The sequence below is a fragment of the Hydra vulgaris genome, chromosome 10 (assembly GCF_038396675.1).
Source record: "Hydra vulgaris chromosome 10, alternate assembly HydraT2T_AEP".
Classification (NCBI taxonomy): Eukaryota; Metazoa; Cnidaria; class Hydrozoa; order Anthoathecata; family Hydridae; genus Hydra; species Hydra vulgaris.
In genome coordinates, this window is record NC_088929.1 from 4,333,222 (window position 1) to 4,342,499 (window position 9,278).

The 9,278-nt window shown below is 29.2% G+C and overlaps 1 non-coding gene across 1 annotated transcript; it reads left to right on the plus strand.

Moving 5' to 3' along the window:
- Nucleotides 1-5,177: 5,177 nt before the first annotated feature.
- On the plus strand, nt 5,178-5,250 carry trnav-aac (transfer RNA valine (anticodon AAC)). Its single transcript has one exon. It is a non-coding gene; the product is annotated as a tRNA-Val (tRNA).
- The last annotated feature ends 4,028 nt before the right edge of the window (nt 5,251-9,278 follow it).

A 9,278-nucleotide genomic window follows, 5' to 3' on the forward strand; every position in this document is an offset into this window, starting at 1 on the left:
ATAAACTGTCTTATCATCGCGAGATTATTAATGCGAGAAAAAGTCGTACGCTTTAAAATATATTACTAAATTAGCTTTAAAATAAATATTTTTTTATAAAATATATTACTAAATTAGCTTTAAATTACATATTTTTTTATTAAATATATTACTAAATTAGCTTTAAATTACATATTTTTTTATTAAATATATTACTAAATTAGCTTTAAATAACATATTTGGAGTAACTAAATTTATTTTTGATTAAAAGAAAAAAAATTTTAATTGTATTTTTTTAATAATGAAAAATTAAATAAAAGAATTTACAGAAACATTTTTTTTTTCACATCTTATCAAAATAAATTCAAACACAATTCACATAATACATATTTAAAAATACCACAATATTGTTTTTGTAAAAAATGTACTTTCATACCTTATCAACTCAATTCATACACAATTTACAACTTCATGGATGAAGTTGTAAATTGATGTGATTTATAAGTTTACAATGTTATCTGGCATTAATAACTCCAAAACCTCAACAAGAAAGTCTTTTTGGATGTGCCAGTTCGCCTCAATGATGATATGATCAGATGAGCATAGAAATCTTTTCAAAACGTATAATTTGCCACACATCTTGAAGCTTTTCGAGCATGACGTTCACGAAACCGCTTGAAAAATTTATTGCTTGCCTCCTGTGCTTTTTCACACATCATACCAATTGGTAGTGAGATTCTATTAATGATGGGTGGGTCATGGATCAGCAGTTTGTGGAGACTTTGTGGCATTTAGTACCATGGGTAAAGCCTCACGAACAACTTTGCTTTTTCTGTGCACATCATGTGCACAGAAACGGCAAAGATTGGCATCAATAAAAGCTCTTCGAGAAGAACTATTTTCAACTAGACTTATATTCATCGAGAAATTTTAAGTTTCATTGTATACTTTCTCAGCGTTCAAAAATTATGACCATATAAAATTTACAACCCCTGTGGAGTTGCAAATTTTATATGGTCATAATTTTTATATTTTATATTTTTAATTAATTTTTGTATTAAAGTTTACAAATCGGAAAAAGTTTTTTATGTTTAAAAGGTTGTTTAAACTTTAACTTAAAAGCTAATGAACAAATTATTATAGCATTTTATTATAGCTTTATAAGTATGGAAAACAACTAGTATAAAACCTACTTAATGTAACACAATTTTTTTATTTAATTAGGCACACTTTGACCCGATCTCGCGCAAGGGTTTATGGTTATTGCATATATTGCGATATAATATTTTTGCAAGTAATTTCAAGAGCGACATATAACTAGGTTGATAAATGGAAAATTTTCACAAGTCTTACAAAGAATCCTCTAAATTACGGCGTATTTTTTTACTATTACAAACAAGATTAGGATAACTAAAAATTTTAAAACTTAAATCTTTGATTTCTCTCGTTTTTACTTACTTCTGATCTGAAAATGAAAGATGTTTATTTGGAGCAAGAGATAAGTACAGTACAAATTATAGATTCAGAATATGCACACACTGTAACTGCTTGGTAGATACAGAAATATAAAATAGGAAAATAATAATATTTTAAAATGTTTGAAATAGTATTTTTGACTTTTACTTGGCGCATTAGGAACTAGACTAAACTTTGTTGCTATATTTGTTTTTACATGGAATTATTTTTATTAGCACAAAGATAAAATGCGAAAGTATTTGCCGTTCTGCCTACAAATTCAGGATCCACTTGTTTTCCCAAAAAAATCCGAAACGATCACGAAACACGAAACGAACGCGGAGAAAAAGGATAACGCTTCTCATATAAATTTAATATGTCATTTTAAATGTAATGTATTTTTAAATGTTATATATTTATAATGTATACATTTTTAATTTATGTTATTTTTTCATTTTTTCAGTTATTTTTGATCAAAATCCTTTGTTTTAATCTTTACATTTCAAGTCTTGAGAAAATAAACATTCTAAAAAAAGTAGGTATATAAATATCAACCTTATTCTTAATCAAATAGAAACATAAATTAGAAATATATATTTAATTACAGTTAGACATAATTATGCAGAGAAAACTTTAAATGCATTATACAAATATTTCCAAATCGAATTAAAGAATGTTTAAGTTGATGCATTTGAAAATCACCAACCAACTTTTAATTTTTTGTTGTTATTTTAACAAATTGCTGTATAATTAATTGATTGTTTATCAGTAAGCAATGAAATAATAATATAGCAATTCAAGTTCAAAAATAATCTAATTACTGTCAAGAATAAGCACCTACTCTCGAATAAACGCTTTGCTAAAGCATTTTGCTTTATCGTATCTTATCGTATAAGTTGAAATATGATTTTGAGAATAAAAACAACTTTCATTCATTAAACTCAAATCTTCTGATTTGAGTTTAATGAATGAAAGTTGTTTTTATCTCTAATACCCTCATTTAAAAAATTCAAATTAACACCACCAACCCTTTATTTAAACATTTAAAAAAGTTTTAAGTTCTTGAAGTAAAATAATGCTATCCATAATAACCTTAGATGTAACTGTAGGAAGCCTATACTAAAGTGAAGTTGATATTCAGGATGAAACAAAATATGTTAAAGTTTACTAACTTCACAGTAGAATTTTGAAAAAAAAATTAATGTTAAAATTATTTAAAGTTGTTTACATTACAAGTGCTGAACAATATAACTCAGTATGCTGTCAAAAAAAAGTTAGAAAAAAAACAGGTGGGCTGTGTCTTAAAAACTGTCAAGCCGTATTCTTATTATTTGGTCTGTGGAAAAGATTTGAAATAATTCTACATCATTAAGGGTTTAGATTAATTCTACATCATGATAAACAGTTTTCTGTTTAATACTAAGTCCTTTTATTTTAATTTTATAATATCCGCGTAGATTTTTATAATCTCATTTTGATAAATAAAATAATTGAATGGAAAACAGTCTAAATCATGTGTGGAGCCATGAATGTAAAACTGAAGTATTTATGTATAATATTTATTTCAGTCTTCTATATATAGTGCAGTGTTTTTTGTATATTATACCTTTTCCGATTTTTTTGTTTTTTACATTTTTTGTATATATTTCATTACATTGTATATTACAGTATTCCATATACATATTACATATGCCCAAAAAAATCAGAGTTAGGACCTGACCTGTTTTTGCTTTTCATCAATCAATCCAATTGATTCAATCAGTCAGATCAAGTTAATTACTGTATCCAACTTTACGTTAATGACACTGAAGTAGCTAACATTAAAACTCTAATGATTTAATAAGGATTGCCAAAATGATATAAATAATGTAAAGTCATAGGCATCTATTTGGCTTACAAAATTTAATTATGAAAGATGCAAGATTATGCATATTGAAAAAAATCTAAATTCCTCATTTTTAATGTCTTAAATTGATTGCGAGTATAATTATACATTATGATGCTGAATGTGACTTGAAAATTATGGATCAATCGAATCTAAAATAATACACTCAGGCTGACTCTATTACTAATAAACCAAACACAATGTTCAGTATAATAAACCGAACAGTTAAACACCAAATGTAAACACAGTAAAAAAGTTCCATACAACATATGGCAAAATATTGAATTTACAGTTCAGTCATAGTCAAAATCGAGACAATCCTAATAAGGGCAATTAAACTAGCACCTAGGATTAAAAAACTTGTTATGAAGCAATGTTAGATATTATTAAGTTAACAACAATAGAAAAACGCAGACTATATTGAGATCTTAATAAAAGTTATAAAAAAAATCAATACGGCTATTATAAAATAAATTGAATTAAAAATCATCATCAAAAAATTTCAAAAAGGTCTACGGTTACAACAATATAGTTACAACAACAGAGTTACAACAACACAGTCACAACAACACAGTTACAAGAACACATTTTCAATTGCAAAAATACATCCACATAGTTTTTTTTTTTTTTTTTTTACCAAAATTGGATTGTAAAGTCTGCCTGACTTTTAACCCTGAAAAATTATTTTTTTTTACCAAAATTGGATTGTAAAGTCTCCCTGACTTTTAACCCTGAAAAATTATTTTCTGTTATATGGGAAGCCGATTTGATAAACATCCAGGAAAATAAAATTCAATAGAATTTCTATAAACTTTTAAAACACATGATTTAAAGAAATTCTATAGAATTTCTATAGAATATCTATTAATTTCCATAGAAATTGCTATAAAACTTTTTTTTCTATAAAAAAAAAGTAGAAAAAAAGTTCTATAGAAATTAACAAAGATTTTATAGAAATTCTATAGACTTCTATAGAATTTCTATAGGCAATATTTTTCAAAAGTTTATCGAAATTTTATAGAACTTTTTTTCCTAACCAAACTCAATAAAAAACTAAAAAAACTCAACTTTGCAGAAACTAATTATTAAAACAAGACAAAAAACAACTAAATAAGCATCCATACTTGTGCAATCTAACTTTTTGAATAAATCTGAAGCTTATACTCCTATACTAAATCTACTCAGAACTTTTGTTTTTCTTATCAGAAATAATATTTAATTGAAAATCTTAGACATTATCAATTTATTATTTTTAGAAAATGAGAAAGGTTTTTTAAAGTTAATACAGATAAAATAACATTAATATAATTTTTTTTTTGAAGAAATTTTTAGATATTGGAAAATTTTTGTAGTTTCACCCTTCACCTGTTAGTCTAGAGAAAAAATTACCGCTCCGGGTGACACTAACCTCAGCGACGCCACTGCTCAAGACCCATATATTTCAGGATGATTTTAAAATTATTTCATTGCTAAAACGTTATTTTTCTTATATTTTGTACTTGTTTTTGTAATTTCTGCATGTTGAGTTTTTCATATATTTTCAAGATTTCACCCCTTTTTTGTGCTCTACCACGCTAAAAAAATAAAAGAAGTTTTTCTTGATTTTCTGGAACTCTGGTCCATTAATCCCATGAAAACAGTAAGGGCTATCATCTCTATATAACCCAACGGATTGCAACCCATAATCTTTACTTATTGCATGTAGAATATAAAGAATAACTAGCTCTCATACCTTAGCTCAAACGAAACTTCCTTCTTAATATTAATAATCCTACCTAATTTTTTTAAAACTTTTTAGCTCTTTTTATACTGTTTAAAATAAAGATTTATAAAATAAAGTATTAAATAATACGATATCAGTTCCATAGTGTAGTGGTTATCACGTTCGCCTAACACGCGAAAGGTCCCCGGTTCAAGCCCGGGTGGAACTAATATGCAGTGTTTTCTTAGTGTAGTACTTTTGTCTGTTTTAGTGTTGTATTTTTATCTGTAAAATTTTTCAGTGTAGTATTTTTTATATTGATAACTTTTTATTAAATGAGTATAAAAACTGTTTAGAGCTGAAAAAAACAAACAAGTATCAAAAACTTCAAACGTCGCACAGTGGAGTATTTATGGTAAAAAGTTGATCAAAATTATTTTATGGCTTTTAACAATTAGATAAACAATTAAAAGCAGTTTGAAATCGTAATATAATATTTAAAATAATTGTGCAGGTTTTTTTTACTCAAAACACACTTTTGCATATAAACCATACAAAAAGAAGTTTAAAAAAAAAAATTAAAAAAAACTAAACAACAATATAAACTGTTAAACTTCAATTAAAACATTAAATGCCTTAAGAGTAAAAATGTTTAAAAAAAGTGATGCAAATACAAACAATTTAAACAAAAGGAAATATACAAATACACATACTATAAAGTTGAAATAAACCCTACTATAAAGGTAAAAACAACATAAAATAAAAAAATATACTTAAAAAACGATAAAAAATAAACATTCGTCTGATTCATTTTCACTAGATGCCTCCTCTTCATATTGTTGTAGTTTGTTCAATGTTTCTGGTTGCAAGAACTCTAATGCCTCACTGGAAATAGCATTTATTTTATTCTCGAGCCTCTTTCTGACACTGCTCAACAAAGGATCGGAACTTAACAGAAGTCTGTTTATGATATCCCTATTACAAATTTCTCTTGAAAATTTCCTCGAGAAATTCTGTCTATAATCACAGAAGTGCTTGTTTCGAGCCTCAGCCGCCTCTTTAGATAATTAACCAATAGGCAGTATAGCTTGATCAATTATTGTGGCACCATGTCTCAATATCTTGTGCATTGTAGGAGTCATTGGATACCATCCATAAATTTCAACATAAAGTTCTGCTGTCAGTTCTGCAAACTTTTCAAATTTTTTGATTTCTATTTTATATCCTTTTGCATCAACCACTGTAAATGTTAAGGTATGCTTTATAAGTATAACACCACCTAAAAACTTCGATATTTCAGTTTTTTTCAAGTTTTTTATTTGATCTTCTACATAGCAGATTTCTTCATTTGTTATGTCTTTAATTTCATGGATAAAACGAACTCAAATTGGGCGACAATATCTTGAAGAAGAGGGCACAGGGTTTTTCCAAATAATCTTTTGGCTACCAATATGACATATAAGCCATAGAGGCACAAATAAACTTTGAAAAATGTTAGAGTCACTATCTGTACTATTTTGAAATTTTTGTTTAAATGTTTGCTGCTGTGAGCCATCACAACCCCATTTTGATAACATTTCTAAATTGCTTCTTTCTTCTTCGTTTAAGGTTTCCAAAACTTCATTTAAATATTCACACAAGCGTCTAGTTGTGTGGTCTAGAATATCTTGTAGTTTAATTTGACAACATGTTTCTGAAACTGTCAATCTAAAATCTTTTGATGGTCGACCAGGCCTTTTTATTATACAGGTGGGTAAACTTATGATAGCATTGAGCCAAGTTTATTGTGCTTCAAAAAACGTTCTTCTATGTAGTTAGCAGCTATCCATTTTTGTTTAAAATGAAACTTGAAAGTATTTAAGGCGTTTTTTAGTGAACTCTGTTCATTTTCAGTACATTTTGTAATAAATTTGAGATGATCTTCTAAAAACATAAATTTGTCATCAATTTTTTTCTTTAAACATTGTTTCATAACATCGTAGAGTTCTTTTCTAGTCATCTCTTTCACCATTGGTTGGGATTCTGAAAAAAAAAACGAAATAAGTTTTTATTCAAAAGACAACGTTTTTGTCGTATTATTTAATCAAAATTAAATTTTAAAAAATGGAAGATTTATGTGGAACATTTTATTTCAAAAATGCTAACTAGAATAACTAATGTTTAAGTTACATAAAAAATCTTTGCTAAATTCGGCTTAATTCATATACGAAAACAATTTTGAATATAGTATTTACAAAAAAAAAGCTAACAATTTTAGTCTCGAATATATATTTAAAAAAATCTCACTTTGTTAAGTAAAATACTATATATTTATTCTGTATGTACATACCTTCTTCTTCAACGTTCATCGTGATTTATTAAAGGTTTTACAGCATACAAGCTTAAATAATCCTTTAAAAGTTGTATTTGACAGGAAGCGTAAAAAACAAATACAATGAGCTTACGCGAAGTCCGATCTTCAACGTTCATCGTTCGAAGTCCGATCTTCAACGTTCATCCGATCTTCAACGTTCATCGTGATTTATTAAAGGTTTTACAGCATACAAGCTTAAATAATACTTTTAAAAGTTGTATTTGACAGGAAGCGTAAAGGTTGGTACATGTTTCCATAGGGGTCGTCCATAAAGTACGTACGCTCATAGGGGGGGGGGGGGGTCTTCAAAAAGCGTACGAAAGCGTATGGGAGGGGGGGGGGGGGGAGGGGTTCAATTTAAAAGTACGTACTTCGATTTTCTAATTTATCACAATTAACCAGCTAATCAATAGAAAAGTTACATTCTGACTAAAGATTCTAGTTTGCCAACATAAAAAGATGTATGGTATATGAAGTAGAGGGTATAGTTTTCCTCTATGCACACACATGTATGGGAGCCCTCAGAATTTTTTGATGTTCCAGATAGGACACTTTCACACATCGTGCAAACTCATAACTTAAGTTTGTTTATACCTATGCCAAATGAGGAGGCCTTGCAAAATATCGGGATGGCGGAGGCCTGTGAACAAAAAGCCTTAAAACGCTTACCCTCCCGACCCCCAAAATGAGAGGGGTGTAAATTTTGCATGGTTATAACTTTTAGATTTGGAAAAAAATTTGGATGGCCTCCGCCATCCAAATTTTTTGCAAGGCCACCTCATTTGGCATATTAACAAACTTAAGTTTGCACGTTGTGTGAAAGTGTTCTATCATCAAAAATCAAAACATCAAAAAATCCTGAGGGGGCCCATGCACACATGCCCGCCCTTATATACTGGCCCTGAGTAAGACCTGAGGGCCGTGGTTGATGGGACGGAGTCACCCCAAAAAAAACGTGTCAATGGCGTCTCAAAGACCGCTAGGTTTTGCTAAAATAAAAAGTTTCTTAAAATAACAAAAGGGCACAAAATTTGCTGTTGCTCCCTCCCACTGGGTTTTACCCTTTGTTTTCAATATTACTGATCTCACCTTTGACTCGTTTTTTACTTACTAAAGAGGGGTGCCCGAAAAAAACGTCCACCTTAAGTATAGTTTATTTACATTTGATTCGTTAAAAAAACAAAAAAAGTTTTCCTTGATTTCACCAAGAATCGAACCTGGATCTCCGTCGACCATTGCCGCCGCATAAACCTTTCGCCCAATTACACACTTGCATATATAAATTTTAAATTTATTTGAATAATTATTTGCATTTATACTTAAAGACGTTTTTAAAATGCGTAAGCAAAAAGCTTTGGGGTAGTATAAAGTATCTAAGGTACCCTCCAACTTTTTTTTTTTTAATTAAACTTTTTAATTAAGAAAAAAAAAACAGGAGGGATGGGGGGGGAATGTTTGAGGGGGGGGGGTATTTGAGAAACGTACGTACTTTTAAGGGGGGGTGGGGACATAAAAGTACGCATGGCAACAGGGGGAAGGGGGGGGGGGGGGTCAAATTTCAAAAGTTTTGGCGTACGTACTTTATGGACGACCCCATACCGCAAAGTCAGGTGGTGTCTTTGAGTCCGCAAAAGTCGTAAGTCCATTTCGCATAATTATTTTTTACATGAATAATTATTCAATTTGATATAATTAAATTTATAAATAATTTTAGCCATGCTTTCTTGTTTGTTCTACGTAGCCGAAAGGATTATATTAACCTAAAGGATTAACCCAGTGAAAAAGCGCACATGGGATACGCGTGGATTTTTCCATATGTAACCCATGTGGGGATTATTATTTTGTCCCATGTGGGTTTCATATGGTAAATCCCACATGGATTCCATATGGTAAATCCCATATGG